The following is a 16,852-nucleotide window of genomic DNA, read 5'->3' as shown; positions in this document are numbered from 1 at the left end:
CAAGGAAAGTTGAAGATCGTTGCACCACCAGGGAAGAGACCAGCCGCGGAGTGCTCCGTCACAAGGCACCACCTTTTGGTCACGGTACAGGGGTAGTGGCAATCCGTTTGCCGAGGTGCTCTGCACGGGCAATTCGACCACTGCGTCCTGGAGCAAAGAAAAAGCAAAGGTGACTGGTTGTTCCCACCAGTCAGGGGAAGAGACTCTCTGGCAGGGAGATCTCCTCTGTCGTCGGGAAGTGGTGTGTCGGTACAGCAGGGCTCCACCAGAGGTGTCGTCATTGCAGGTCGGCTCAGCTTTACCCTCGTCGGATTCTTAGGTCCTGTGGCGACTTCTGAAGATCCAGTCCCAAAAGCCCTGCTTTTATGCAGAAAACCCCCTTCATTCAGCCTAGCTGTCAATCAAAACACGCTAAGTGGTGAGCGGGGAAGCTCAACACTTGGGCCAATCACACCAGAGTGTGACCGGAGTTGGCAAGGCAACTCAGTCCAAGGTGCCTAAACCCCCTCCCACACCCCTGTTGTAACCCAGATAGAATGCCACCACTTTGGAGGGTCTCTGTACAGAAGCCCGCCAAAAGTGGAACAAAGGGCTCAACCTTTGGTTTAGGAGTCACAGAGACGAACACAGACGCAATTTTAAAAACCGAGTTCTTGCAGAAAATACCATCCGATAGACTTATTTAAGATAAGTAAACCGGTGGTATGTTAGAGATTAACGGGAAAAAGGTATCAATCTCCAACAATGGGAAGAATCCCATAGGGTTATATTCGGGGTCGAATATAACAAGTAGTTTCCACTGCCACCGGCCAAAACTCGACGAGGGGGGACGGGACAGTGCCCCCTCGAATAACAGACCCGGGAGTAATCGAATTACCCCTACTAGCATGTCCATAATAGGATGGTTTGTACTAGTTCTGTTAGTAAATTTAGGTCTAGTAAAGCCAATGGTGACTTTACATGCCCGGGGAGACAGTAGTCAGTCCCCGGGTATGGAGTCTATGAGGGAGGTCTGCTAGGACGCTCCAGTGTTACGGCACGGAGGGTGCGGTGTAACACACATAGAAAAACATATGAGACCCTATGGAGTAAAAGACCCCATAGCCCATAGAACACATTGTCATTCAAAGGAATTACACACATTCATGTCCAAGAGTGGGAGAAAAAGAGTCTCACTCTTGGCAGGATGGAAAAAACAAACTCCAGAAATCCAGCAAAGGTTAGGAAATTCAGCCTAAACAGAGAATTCTCCCTAACACTCGCCCCCCCCCCAGACTAAGGGACATGAGGATTTAATCCACTCCTGGATGAATCTCATACCTCTAGTCGATTACATACATCCTAGAGAGACCATCAGCATTTTGGTGGTGACACCCTGACCTGTGCTCAATGGTGAAATCAAACCCTTGCAGGCAGATCGACCATCTCAATAGTTTCGGGTTTTCCCCTTTCATTTGCATTAACTATCTCAAGGGTTGGTGGTCAGTCTGACTGACAAAAGCAGAACCATGCAAGTACGGCCTAAACTTCTTCAGAGCCCACATGATAGCAAAGCACTCTCTTTCGATTGTTGCCCACCTTGTTTCAGGATCCTTCAGCTTGCGGCTGATGAAGCAAACGGGGTGCTCCCTACCTTTCCCATCCAGTTGACAGCATACGGCACCTATTCCTACATTTGAAGTATCTGTCTGCACAATGAAGTGTTGTCGGTAATCAGGAGCTCTGAGTACTGGGGCTTGGCAAAGAGCCTTTTTCAGGTTTTCAAAAGCCTGATTGCACTCCTCGTTCCATTTAACCTTTTTAGGAAATTTGGGCGAGGAGATGACATTCAGTGGAGAAGCTATGGTCCCATAGTTCTCTATGAAATTCCTGTAATACCCAGTGAGGCCTAGGAAGGCTCTCACTTGGGTTTGAGTAGTAGGTGTTGTCCAATTTTGCACAGCTTCAATCTTACTGAGCAAAGGCCTTATTTCTCCACCTCCTACCTCATGTCCAAGATAGACTACCTTACTCTGTCCAATTTGGCATTTACTCGCTTTTATGGTCAGATTGGCTCGTCCAAGAGCCTGCAAAACATCTCTTAGGTGGGTTACATGTTCTTCCCAGGAATTGCTGAACACTGCTATGTTATCCAAGTATGCCATGCAGAAGTCCTCCATCCCATTCAGAACCTGGTTTACCATCCGTTGAAACGTAGCAGGTGCATTCTTCAATCCGAAAAGGCATTACCTTAAACTGGTATAAGCCAACGGGGGTAGAAAATGCAGTTTTCTCCTTGGCATGGTCTGTCAGGGCTATTTGCCAATAGCCTGACGTCAAGCCAAATGTGCTGAGGAACTTGGCGGCGCCAAGTTTATCCACCAACTCATCTGTTCTTGGCAAAGGGTGGGCATCAGTCTTGGTGACTGCATTAAGAGCTCTATAATCCACGCAGAATCTAAGCTCTTTAGATCCGGCCTTTGGTACTAACACAACTGGGCTAGACCATGGACTAGTAGAGGGCTCTATTACCCCGAGATCAAGCATCTTGCTGACCTCACCTTTGATGTGGGTTCGTACGTTTTCTGACATTCGGTATCCTCTGCTTTTGACCGGCAGACAGTCACCAGTGAGTATCCCATGCTGGCCCCAAGGGGTCAAAGCCTGGTGAGAGCGAGAACAGAGAGGCAAGCTGGTTCAACATAGATTTGCACTCTTCTTGTTGCTCGGGTGTCAGAATGGAGGAGAGATTTACTGCCTCAATTTTTTCGTCTAAAGGTAAGCCTCTGAGGAGATCCGGAAGAGCTTCACTCTCTTCTTCTTCCTCGGATGATGCTAGAAGCAATGCTCCTATATCCGGTCGGGAGACATACGCTTTGAGTCAGTTGGTGTGGAAGACTGTCGGAGCCTCCGTTGGTTTGCTCAAGTCCACCAGATAGTTGACCTCTCTGAGTTTACCCACCACTCTGAAGGGTCCCATCCATTTGTCTTGCAAGGCCCTCTGCCTTGTTGGGATCATAACGAGAACGAGCTGGTCTTGAGCGAACTCAACCATGTAAGCCTTTTGATCGTGCCAGTGCTTGACCAATGCTTGTCCAGCTTTCAAGTTATTGCTTGCTTCTGTCATCATGTGTGACATTCTCCTTCAGAGACCTATCACGTAGTCAGTCACTCTGACTGGTTTGGGGGAAGGAGCACTCTCCAACCCCTCCTTAATCAGGGCCTATGGACCTTTGACGGGATGACCATAGAGAAGTTCGAAGGGAGAATAACCTACTCCCTCCTGAGGGACTTCTCTATAAGCAAATAGAAGGCATGGCAGTAGAAGGTCCCACCTACGCTTAAGGGGTTCCTCTAAAGCACCTATCATGCTCTTCATGGTTCGGTTGAACCGTTCTACCAACCCATTGGTTTAAGGGTGGTAAGCTGTTGAGAACTTGTAAGTAACTCCACAGGTTTTCCACATGGCTTTCATGTAGTGGGACATAATGTTTGAACCCCTGTCAGAGATTACTTCCTTAGGAAACCCGACCCTAGTAAAAATACCAAGGAGGGCCTTAGCCACAGCCAGAGCTGTAACAGTCCTCATACGAATTGCCTCAGGATACCTAGTAGCATGGTCTACTACAACAAGTATAAACCTGTTGCCTGAGGAGGTTGGAGGATCAAGGGGACCAACAATGTCAATCCCTACTCTCTCAAATGGGACTCCCACAACTGGGAGAGGCACTAAAGGTGCCACATTCTTGGAGCCAACCTTGCCAGAGGTGTGGCAGGTGTGGCAGCTCCTGCAGTGTTTTTCTACTTCGGCCCCCATCTTTGGCCAATAGAAGTAGAGAGAGAGCCTTTCCTTAGTCTTCTTGAAACTCAAGTGACCAGCAAAAGGAATCTCGTGGGCTAACTGCAAGAACTGTGGTCTGTTCTCTTGGGGTACTACAAGCCGCTTGTAGTCTCCAGGTGCAGACTCGGTCGGTTCACTGTAGAAGAGGCCATCTTCCCAGTGCAACCTGTATTTCCCAGGCTCTTGCCCTTCAGCCTGAGCTTCTGCCTGGTGGCGAAGACCTTCCAGAGTTGGACATTCTCTCTGTCCCTTACTGAAGTCTGCCCTGCTGGGTCCACCTTCTGCCAGTAAAGACTGCAGCTCAGGATGGTCAACAGGATCCAGACATCCAATGAGTTCCTGGCCTTCCATTAGCTCTTTCTCAGAGTCTAATTCTACCACACACGGTTGTACCTCCCTCTCAGCCTCAGCTGGAGGTGGAGTTACGGGTGTAACTTTGGACAACCGCAGGGAAGTCCTTGTTGGCTGCACTGAAATGCTGGCTGCTGGTTTCGGGGTAGAAGTCTTAGGTTTCCCTTTTGCTTCTGATTTCTTGGAGACACCTGCCGACAATTCCAGTGGAGTTGGAGTGATTTCTTTCTTCATCATCTCCTGGAGAGTACCGCGCATGGTCCTCTCTCTTGCGGCTCAGGTTAGCTCCTGTAACCGTTTACTATGAGGTCTGGGAGTATGCAATACAACTCAGAGAGTTATCAAATTGTTACCCAACAGTACGCGTCCTGGTACCTCACTCTGTATTCTGACAGGCATCTTCATAGTCATGTCGTTACACTGGATGAGAACTGGTAATTGGGGAAGCATCTGCACAGGCCCTCCAGCTAACTTGGTGAGGTGTTTGGGTGCCTTAGCAACATCCTCAGCCTGAAAAAACGATTTATCCACCACAGTTATGCTGGCCCCAGTGTCCCTAATGGCTGGAGTCTCCTGAACATTCACCTGGACACTGTCCTTATAATACTCTTTAGTATTATCGGGGATAGAATTATAGACATCTAAATTCTGTTGTTCCCACAACCCCAGAGATACTAAAGAAACGCTGGCTGAGACTCCAATGGGTTCATCAGCTAGCAGTAGAAAGTTTCCACTTGCCATTTGGACTTCCTCCTCTGGAGCGAAGGCTAAGGAGACAAGCTGGACCCCTGAAGGTTTACCCTTACATCTGGGATCTCCTTTCACGTGGTCAGTCGAGCCACAAACAAAGCATTTACTGAATGCTTTCTGGAATGGTGGCTTGTTCTGGCCTCCTTCCGGTTTGGCACCAGAAGACACACTATTCTGCTGCGGTTTTCCTTGTGGCTTACTCTTCTGGTTTTGTTTGGGGCCCTCTTTGGAATTTGAGTTATTCAAATTCTCTTTTGAGTCTTTTTTAGACTGTTTTCCCTCATCCTATTTCTGAATTGCCCCAGAATCCTTATGAGTAGCCCTGTTGGCAACCCACAAATCAGCAGCCTTAGCCAGCTTCCGGGAATCTAATTCCTTCGAATCAGCCAAGTGCTGTCTGAGATCAGGAGAACAGGCATCATAAATCGACTCCAACATAAAAAGATTCTTCATACCCTCATAAGTGTTCACTTTGTAACCCTTAATCCATCCCTCTAAGTTTTTCAACCCTTCACTCACCCAGGTATTCCAAGGGGTACCATCATGCTTTTTGAGGGTTCTAAACCTCTTAAGATACTGGGAAGGGGTCTTCCCAAATCTAGCTATCAAAGCTAGTTTCACACTTTCGTAATCTGTCTTATCCGCCTCCCCCAACTCCATTACCACATCAGTCGCAACAGGGGGGAGCCTAGAGAACAACCAGGGAAGTAAATCATTCCCGGTGATGTCCTGGAGCCCATGATTGTACTCAAACAGTTTTAACCAATCCAACACATCCAATCTCGGTTCATACATACCCACTAATTCCTTCGGCATCCGGGGTCTTTTGGGACTGAAGCGCCTAGAGGAACCAGAGGAGAGAGAAGCACTTTCCACAGACAACTTTTTCATCTCTAACTCGTGATTACGTTCTATTTCCCTGAGCCTTAATTCAGCTTGCTTCTGCTCAGCTTGGACATTCATTCGTCTGAACTCGAGCTCTTGGTTTCTTTCAGATTGAGCCAAGAACCGTTTGTGTTCTAATCCGAGCTTCATTTTTTCAAGTTCAAAATAAGCAGGGTTACATGTGGGACCTTGGTATGGGCCCGTAGGTACAGCTGGTAAGGCAGGTAGAGGAGCAGGGGAGACAGTTCCGTTAGCCTCTCCTTCCTCTTCAGCCTATTCATCACTATCATCAGAATTACGATTTAGATCAACACCATCACTGTTATCTACATCTGCTGGAGAAGTTGGTTCCTCTGAACCAGTACCCAGACTTTGGTTTTCCAGCAATCTCGCTATCAGTTCTAACTTCTTGCCTCTTACAGAAAGATTCTCTTGCCTACAGAGAGCTCGTAAACTCTCAGTATTTTCACCTGACAAGGACTCTTGACTGTAAGCTTCCATAGTAGACATGTTTTTGAAAGTTGCTTTTTTAGTGCTAAGCTTTGTGGTTAGTTATCCTAAAGTGTCGAAAAAGCACTCTAAACTGTATACTCGATACAAATCCCACCGCTGTACACCAGTGTTAGGCGGAAACCTGTGCAGTTCCCTCTGGGACCACTGCAAAAGATTTAGGACTACAGGTGTTTGGCAGTAAACCCACTTGGTAGCAGTCTGTACCACACAGATTCACTTGGTAGCTGTGGCTGAGCAGTCAGACTTCCCTCAAGAAGAGTTAGGCAGTATGTGGAGTATACAATATAGGGCAATTTACACAGTAGAACAAGCAAACACGGAACAAGGCTTCGGTGTAAAGATATAAAGGCATTTATTTGTAACAACACATCTATAGAAAACACTCTGGCATTAATACGGTAAACAACTTCAATCACAATTACTATACGAAGAAAAAGATCAATCCCCCTAACAATAGTTCGACCAGTCTAGGTTCACCGGCATCACTTATTTGCAGACAGAGGTGTATGCTTTAACCTAGATGGCACTCTAGTATTCGTTAGGTCGGGAGAGAAAAATAAGGCAGGTTATGAAATCAACTCGGTACCAATACTTTACAGACAAATGCAAGGCAAGTAAGGCAGGGTCTACTGCAGATCACAAAGTTCAGAGGCCAGGCCCACTCGGAGAGAAGCAAGGCGATATGTCCCAAAAAGTGTCTCAGTGGAAATGCGCTTTGAGTCTTTATTGCAAATTGTTATGGAAAGTTTGGACCAGTTCAGAACAGAAAGTTAAAGAACGCTTGGAGGCGACCCAATGGAAAGGCGAGGATTAAGACACCCCACTCTATCCGGCAGAATGGGAAGCCAGGGGGACACGGTACCTTGTTTGTGGAGAGACAGCTCCGGCGGGGGCATTTGTTCCTGGTGGTGGATGCACGTCAGGTCTTTGCCAAGAGAAGAGATGATCTCGTCGTCGAAGGAAAGTTGAAGATCGTTGCACCACCAGGGAAGAGACCAGCCGCGGAGTGCTCCGTCACAAGGCACCACCTTTTGGTTGCGGTACAGGGGTAGTAGCAATCCGGTTGCCGAGGTGCTCTGCACGGGCAATTCGACCACTGCGTCCTGGAGCGAAGAAAAAGCAAAGGTGACTGGTTGTTCCCACCAGTCAGGGGAAGAGACTCTCCGGCAGGGAGATCTCCTCTGTCGTCGGGAAGTGGTGAGTCGGTTCAGCAGGGCTCCACCGGAGGTGTCGTCATTGCAGGTCGGCTCAGCTTTACCCTCGTCGGATTCTTAGGTCCTGTGGCGACTTCTGAAAATCCAGTCCCAAAAGCCCTGCTTTTATGCAGAAAACCCCCATTCATTCAGCCTAGCTGTCAATCAAAACACGCTAAGTGGTGAGCGGGGAGGCTCAACACTTGGGCCAATCACACCAGAGTGCGACCGGAGTTGGCAAGGCAACTCAGTCCAAGGTGCCTAAACCCCCTCCCACGCCACTGTAGTAACCCAGACAGAATGGAACCACTTTGGAGGGTCTCTGTACAGAAGCCCGCCAAAGGTGGAACAAAGGGCTCAACCTTTGGTTTAGGAGTCACAGAAACGAACACCGACGCCATTTTAAAAACCGAGTTCTGGCAGAAAATACCATCCGATAGACTTATTTAAGATAAGTAAACCGGTGGTATGTTAGAGATTAACGGGAAAAAGGTATCAATCTCCAACAATGGGAAGAATCCCATAGGGTTATATTCGGGGTCGAATATAACAAGTAGTTCCCACTGCCACCAGCCAAAACTCGACGAGGGGGGACGGGACAGTGCCCCCTCGAATAACAGACCCAGGAGTAATCGAATTACCCCTACTAGCACGTCCATAATAGGATGGTTTGTACTAGTTCTGTTAGTAAATGTAGGTCTAGTAAAGCCAATGGTGACTTTACATGCCCAGGGAGACAGTAGTCAGTCCCCGGGTATGGAGTCTATGGGGGAGGTCGGCTAGGACGCCCCAGTGTTACGGCACGGAGGGTGCGGTGTAACACACATAGAAAAACATATGAGACCCTATGGAGTAAAAGACCCCATAGCCCATAGAACACATTGTCATTCAAAGGAATTACACACATTCATGTCCAAGAGTGGGAGAAAAAGAGTCTCACTCTTGGCAGGATGGAAAAAGCAAACTCCAGAAATCCAGCAAAGCTGCTGGGGGACTCACTAGGTTAGGAAATTCAGCCTAAACAGAGAATTCTCCCTAACACCTGCCCTTTTTATTAAACTTCTGCAAGTTGGTCAAAGTGGATATTGACAAATGGAATGTTGCTGTAATGTGGATATTTTTGGAAGCCAACAACTGTACCAATTGTTCCATTGACTGAGCCTTGTTTTTACGTCAAGGTTACATTTTAGAATTACTCTGCAGTTGACACAAAGTCAATATTTTCTCCAATCCAGCTGTGTTGGAGATACATTTTTCTAAGCTATTCTGTTGCTTGTTGACACATAGGAGGTGTAATGTGATGCACTTCTAGTTTGTCTGTGGAACTGACATGCAGTATGGGTTTCAGTTCTTTTTTCAACATTGTCTCATTGAATTAAATACAGCTTGCAAGGGTTGGCATTATATACATTATGGATTTTGTTGAGTTAAGTGTTCCATGATATCAGGAGCAGATGTGTTTCGCCCATATAGCTGTTGGATTAGTCTACTATTTAAGATGGATTTTGCATCTTTCGTAAACAGCCCAGTTCTAATGCTTTTTAAAATGTTTGCATATGTGAGGTCTGCAGATTGGTGCATGTTTTGAGTTAGTTTGCTGTAGTGAAAATGTTGCTAGAGATTGACATTTCCAATGCTGCTAAGGGTATTGCTGAATTCTCTGTGTCCTAATGTTTTGAAAATAGGTTGCACTTTCACTGGCGTGAACTGTAGGAGGTCTCCAAAACCAATAACATGTTTTCCTCCAAACATTTCTTCATAATTGGTTTTTAGAACTTCTTGCATTCTGAGATGAATTAAGGCCAACATGAGGTTGGACACCATGCTTACTTCATCTATCAGGAGCACTTTAATTTGTTTTAGAATTCTGTGTACCCCCAGTAGCAGCTTCTGTTAACAATATGCAGTATTCTAATGTGTTTTGGTGTTCTACTTGGAGGAGTTGTTGTCAGCATAAAGTTACACCGCCTATGTTGTATGCAGCTAAACCTGTGGGGGCTGTTACTACAGCCAACAAGTTGTTGTTTGTTAAGTTTTGTAGACATTTGCTGATTATTTTAATTAAGAATATTTTGTGAACCAGCTTCACAACATACATACAGGAGAAGACATTTACAATTGTTACAGCTACAGATTTTTGTTGCATGTTTAAAACCATGTTCAATTTCTTGAGTGACTTCTACATAAAAGGTGAGTTGTTCATCATTTAGCTGAGATTCCAGAACTGACAAGACTTCCTCAGATTGCTTAAATTGATACATGGTATTTTCTGCCTCAGTCATGGCTATTTCTGCTTCATTTAGAAGGAGTGGCTCTCCAATTGGGTTTTGTCTTCCTGTAAGAGAAGGTTGGCTGCCCTCAGGAGTGTCTTTGTCTAGTTCAGCTTCAATTTCGTCCTCTTGTTGGCGTTCAGTGTCATACATTTGTTTGTATTGTTTAGAATTGTCATTTGTTATAGTGTTTTCATTTGCTTTGAATGCAGCTTCGAATGAGTCATAGTCACCTAATAATTCTTTTTCTTTTCTGCAAGGTTTTAAAAAGTTGGAGTAGGGCCCTATAATGCAGTACTCTATGTTGTGGAAAGTTAAATAATAATTTTACATGATTAATTAGACTGGGTTTGGTGAGTTTCACTTGGTGTGACATTGTTTTTGTAGGTGTAGTTTTGGGCAATGTCATACAGACACATGTTTTCCAAAGCAGTACTTCTTTTTGGGTAGTATGTGTCAAGTAAATTGTTGTTTAAAATGTCCTGGCTGTTGGGATCATTTGTGGCTATGTTTTCTATCTTTTGGTAGGATTTCAGTACTCTTTTTCAGGATGAAGCTAGTCCAAGGTTCAGCCAGACAATGTATCAGATATGCCATATAAGGCTGTTCCTGTTAAACAGTCTGCAGCTTTGTAGGACCTGCATTCTCTATGGGAGAGCATTTGTATACCAAAGCTGTACAATTTCTTAGATAGTCTGTTGTCAGATGATATGTCATCCCAGCGGTCCTTTAGTTCTGTTCTCAGTTTTGGTGAGATAGGCTGTGACATATCTTGCAACAGCAGTGGAATTGTCTGAAATGTATTGTATGTCTATGCTTGCATTCCATAGTAGGGCAATGATTGCATTGTAATCATTGATGCACTTTGATGCTTCATCACTTTTAATGTATTTTAAGGGGATTTACCTTTTACGCAGTGTCTAACAGAACATATGAAGATATTTACTTGTCCTTTTTTGCAACCAGGTCTAGAGAAGCCAAAGAGAATAGTATTCCCTTTTGTTTTTACATCTGCGTCGGCAGTATTTGCCACATTTATGTTTTTGGAAGCGTAACAATTGTGTATGTAGGTCATTATCTGTGGTTTCTGAAGGGATATCACAAGTAATGTATTTTTCAATAAGCTGTAAAAACAGTGGTGTCACTATCATGGGCACATTTTGGAGCATCTTTTATCCACAAAAGCATGTGGATGTGTGGTGCTCCTCCGGATTGATATTCATTTCTCCAAAAGAAGTGTTGCACTTCTCTAAGCAGAGGGGTAGTTTTATTGGAGATAAAATGCAGCATGGCAATGAACCAATGATGAACATACCTTGATACATTTACAGGGTCAAGAGAGCAGAGTTCTCCTTGTGTTATTATGTATAGTCATCTTTATTTTGGTTTGCCGTGCATAAGAAGTGCTGCAAGTCATCCCATGTGTATTCTGCACAATTTAAGGTAACAAACCATGTGGGTGGGCCTAGGTTCCTTAGCATACACCTTACATCAGCGTGATGTCGGAATCAGTATTCTTTTGTACCATTCCTGTTTGCCAGGAGATTTGTGATACTTGACTGCAAAACTTCATCTATGTCTTTTATTTTATGAAGCAGTTGGGTAGCGGATATGTTTAAAAAGTTAGAGCCTGTTTTAATGTGTGTGCAAATCCATAACATAGAGTTGCTAGTTCACTTTCAAAGAGTAGGTGGAAAATGTATTCAACATTTTGTCCGAAAGGGGGGTTTTCAGAATATATTTGTGCTGACCTTTCATCATATCTTCCTCCTTTTCCTATATTAAAGAGTAGAGGAAAAGAATGTGCTTCTACACTTTTTTTCCATACGCTCATTGTGGGTCCTTTGGCTTGATGCATTTGATATGTTTCTAATGCCCTGTCAATTGTGTCTTTGGAGTGCAGTGGGTGAATGGTATACTGGTCTAAAATGTTGGCTGCTGTAACAGATTCTATACGTTCATATTGGCCACTTTCTGTTGACTCTTGAATAATGTGGGTGGCTTCTCTAAAGTTTTCCTCTATGTTTCTATCAATAAATAAAAGGAAACACCTTCTTCACATGTTTAGCATCGCCACAGTAAGTGATACGAAACACTGATGCAATTGTTATCAGTAAGTCTCAATGTTTATTAATATATCTTAGTAGCCCTTTGTGAGACACGTGTTTCGGGAAATGCTTTGCCTTTTTCAATCAGGACTATTGTTAATTTCATTCAATGTTTGTTATTTTTCAACCATCAACACAAAAATAAGTAAAATAGAAATCATTTACACAGGCCCAACAACAAATAATAATATATGTAATAATTGTCATACATAAATCCAGTGTCCAAAAATAACCATATATTATTGATTTGCCACAGAGAATGGGGAGGGGGGATAAGGGTGGATGTTTAGGATATTGCAAAACACACACATGTACAGGGGAAAAAAAACAAAGGGCCTCATTACGACCCTGGCGGAAAGTGACTGACCGGACCGCAACAGCGTAAATAGCGTTTCCGCCATTGCACGAAGGAGCAAAGTGCGGCTAATCACGACCCATCGGGCACGAGCATTACGCCATGGCGGAATCCGAAAGGCTGCGATGGCGGAAATGACCCCAAAACGGCCCTTACCGCCGCCGTACGCTGCACCAGGTGCAATACCGCCACCCATCTTAGCGGTCACCGTAATGAGCGGTCACCGTAACGAGCGGGCACCGCAAATTACGGCCACCGTAAATATACGGAAACGGAAGTAAAAGCATGTGGCCGGAACGGGAAACAGCACGCCGCACAACTATAAAATCCGAATCCCAACACAACCATTAAAAATCCGACCCTGACACACATCCCAACCCGTTAGCAACCCCAGTTAAAAAAATAAATATGGGAAAGGTAGCCAAGAAAGCGTGTGACCGCAAGCGGCAGGTCCACTTCTCCCGTGAGGAACTGACCGTGCTCACCGAGACCCTCCAGGAAAATGCCGCCGTCGTCTTCTCCAGTCAAATGACCAGGACGGCCCTTGCCAACAAGAAGGCCATATGGGCCCTGGTGGCACAGCGCGTAAGTGCAGTGGGGACAACACCCCGCACGCCACAGCAATGTCGCAAGCGGTGGGACGACCTGCGGATCCGCGTACGCAGCATACTTTCTGCGAACAGGAACATCGCCACAGCTACCGGGGGGGGTTCAGAGTCGCCCATCAAGTTGACCCCCTGGGAGGATATCTGCGCCTCCACCATAGGAATGGAGAGCATAGAGGGAGTCGGAGGGATGGAGAAAGGAGTGCCGACATCCGGAGAATCAGGTAGGTTGGCCAAGAGAAACAATGCGAAATCCACAAACCACGAACATGTGCAGTACCATGTGACCCCATAGTGCAATACATACTTTGCCCTGACAGCGCCCTCTAAAAGTCAGAATGAATAAACAAATCAATCAAGATGCCATAAACAACCCCTACATGTGCAGCATGCACCCCCTAACTGCAGGCAGCCAAATGAATGCATCCTCAATCCACACGAAAATGAGACCACCTCCAAGGCCCAGTCCCAAATCAGCCTCATGTACCTCCCCAATGCATCTGATACGTTGCCATTCTAAATCCGACAGACCCATAACTAACGCTCGCCCCTCTTTACTCCACCACAGGGTCCGATACCAACGACGAGCTGCAGGACACCCCTACCAGCACGCCTGCAAAGAGGGCCAGGACCAACGTCCCAAGAGCCTCCACCTCAGGTGCAAGGATCAAGACACGGCAGCAGCAGGAATCAAGTGGCAGCACACTGGAGGGGACTGCAACAGGCACCCCAGCAGCCAGCAAGTCCACAACCCCAGCACCACAGGTCCCCCCAAAGAACGTATCTGATGGCACTGCCTCTGGTGGTAGCAGCACCATAGGTGACACAGCTGTCATGCCAGCATGCTCCGACACGGAAAACAGTGCTGGCGACGTAGGTACCATCCATGACCTTTCCCAATCCCCCTGCATGTTCCATCCCCTACACCATGACGAAACCACGCAGGGGCACCCTGAAGACGACGACTGGCCAACCCCCACAAGTCCTGTGCCAAGGCAACATGTGTTGAGCAGCCCCCCTGTCACACCACCGCAAATGTCCATGGCCCAGCAGAGGCAACAGTCCCTCGACCTGCTGATCGAGCAACAGCAGGAAGTGTCCACGCTACTCAAGGACCATGCAAATGAATGCGGGGGTTCCAGGGCAGCCATGGAAACATCCACCGAGACACTCAGGGCACAAATAGAGAAAAGTAGTGAGAGCCTCAGGGGAGAAATGGAGAGAAGCACCGAGAGCCTGAGAGCACAAATGGAGAAAAGCACCGAGAGCCTGAGAGCACAAATGGAGAAAAGCACCGAGAGCCTGAGGGGGGAACTGCATGCGACGTCCAAAGACGTTTGTGCTGAACTTGCTGCTGTGCGCCGTGTGCTCTCGGAGCTCTCACAAACCCTCAGAGACATGCATGGACGCGAGCAGGCAGAGACATCATCCGTGGCAAGTTCCGTCCAGGGCAGCCCCCAACGCAGATCTGGCAGGAACCTGCGCTCCACGGGCAGGGGTGCCCCTGATACCCGTAGAGGGGGCTTGCAATAGCGTCCAACCACGGACAGCATGCATATTTGGACACTGGTGTTGGGGGGGGAGGTAGTAGGGTGGAGGGGGTGTGTTGGGCTTCACTGGGTGGCGGGTCCATAGGGTGTATAAATCAAATCACATTAACAATACATCATCTCATAATCATCCAATGACATGTGTGGACATTGATATTTGCGTACGAGGCCTTCATAGGCGTACAGTCCACAATGTGCCTGTACTACACACACACAGTGCCACAGGTCCCCTTTCCGTGTAATAGGCACCATGCGTGGTTGCTAGAAGCATGCATCTATGATGCTCTGTCGGATTGCACGTGCATCCTGTGCCTCATGGACTCCTTGAGGTGCCTCCACATCCCCACCCTCATCATCATCATCATCTTCAGGTGCATGCAGTACAGCGTCAGGGGGCATGGGCACATTCCTACGTATGCACATGTTGTGCAGCATGACACATGCCATGACCATCTTAGAAACCTTCTCATGGCTGTACATGAGTGCCCCGCCAGACCTGCTGAGGCTGCGGAAACGAGCCTTCAGTAGGCCGAATGCCTGTTCAATGACCACACGGGTACGTGAGTGGGCATGGTTGTAGTCCTCCTCATGCTCGTTCTGTGGGTTCCGGATTGGTGTAAGGAGCCATCTCTTCAGTGGATACCCGGCATCACCTGTATGAGACGAATAAAGGGTGTCAGTGGAATGATAGTGCTAAGTAGCCCCCCCCCCCCTGCAAGGTCATTGACGCATCAAATGGGCCACGATGTAATGCATGGAATGAGACTCACCGAGTAGCCAGGATCTGTGCCCTGCGTGTCGCTCCATGTAGCGTGGTATTCTTGTGTTCCTCAGGACCATAGAATCATGGGTAGATCCTGGAAATCTGGCACAACAATGCGTAAATATCTTGTTGGAGTCACACACCATTTGCACATTGATTGAATGAAATTGTTTCCGGTTGCGGTACTGGACCTCCATGGCATGTGGGACAACCAATTCAACATGGGTGCAGTCGATGGCACCAATGCAACCCGGGATGCCGCCAAGTGCATGGAATCCCACTTTAGCGTTGGTAATCTCCTGGTACGTGCGTGGTAGTGTGATGTGGTCGTCGGCGTGCTTCAGGAGGGCATCGTGCACTTGGAAGAGTGTCCGTGAGAACAGTGGCTGTGAAATGCCATGCAACTGTCCCACTGTGTGCTGGTAGGTGCCTGTGGCCAGGAAGTGGAGTGCAGACACCACCTTCAGTAGGGGTGGGATGGCGGTTGGGCTATCTATCATGCTCACGAGGTCAGCATGTGTCATGTCCACAATGGCGATTATGGTGTCCCGGTCCAAACGGTAGAGGGTGTGGATCTGCTCAGCAGTGAGGTTGAACGGATCGGCTCGGAGGCGTGGGATTGCGGGCCGCCTGCGTGGTGGTAGTGGCAGTGCTTGTGGGCCTTGCTGACCCTGCCTTGCCCTCCTCCTCCTCCTTCTCCTCCGTCTCCCCTGTGCGCCCGGTTGTTGTACCTGTTGTTGTTCGTCGTCTTCTTGTAGTTGTAGCACTTGCAGTGCTATCTGGTCCCCCAGGCCCAACATCGCTAGTCCTGCCGGTAGCATTTTGGAGTGGGAGTGGTTGTGGGAGGGGTTTGGGTCTGCTATATATGTGCTGTCGGCCTGTATGGCCTCCACCTGTGCTGATTGAATGAATCTGTGGCAGATGCTATCCCTTCTGGCCGAGCACGTCCCGCACGTAAGGCTGCATTTGGCCGCATGGCATCTTGGGATTGGAATCATGTATCTAATCCCGATGGCAGTGTGATGTACTTTGACTGATCTTCATGGTATGCTCCCACAGTTACACATGCTATGATTGCAGCCGCTTACATACCTGTGAAGAGTCAGTGGTATGTAGGGCTCGATCGATGGCCGACCCTCATGCAGCACAGTAACGTACTTCACCGACGGCCGTGGCGTCCCATTTGTGATTGCAGCCAGTTAGCATCATGACACACAGCCGCACTACATTGATGTAATTGTGAATGCAAGCGTTCACAGAAGCCTTTTCGACGTAATGTTGCAAGTGAGGAATTCGAAGGCCAGCATTTTGGGCTTTGAAGTAGCGGCGAGGATACGCCCACAGGTCTGGCTGGAAATGTAACGTTCTATTGTAGAATGTCCTTGGGACATGGCCCATAACGAGCAGGCAATGAATGATATGAATTGAATGGGATGCGCAATAGCGTAGTGGACGATAAGGCAGGACGTTCCCAAATCCATCTTGCTTCACAACACTACAGATCCGGCCAGGGGCACAGTGGTTTTTGCGGACTGCATTACGCACAGACGCGATGGAAGTTTCACATATTATGTGAGTGAATATTCATGCGTTTTCATTGCGGGATGAGGGAATGATGAATGGATGCATGGACTGATGATTCCGTTTAGGGTCTGCCATGTACATGGGTTTTTTGATTCACTCCCCTTC

Source organism: Ambystoma mexicanum, chromosome 11 (assembly GCF_040938575.1).
Source record: "Ambystoma mexicanum isolate Mex_15411 chromosome 11, UKY_AmexF1_1, whole genome shotgun sequence".
In the NCBI taxonomy this organism is placed as follows: Eukaryota; Metazoa; Chordata; class Amphibia; order Caudata; family Ambystomatidae; genus Ambystoma; species Ambystoma mexicanum.
The sequence above is the reverse complement of the archived record's forward strand: the minus strand, read 5'-3'. Positions refer to the sequence as shown.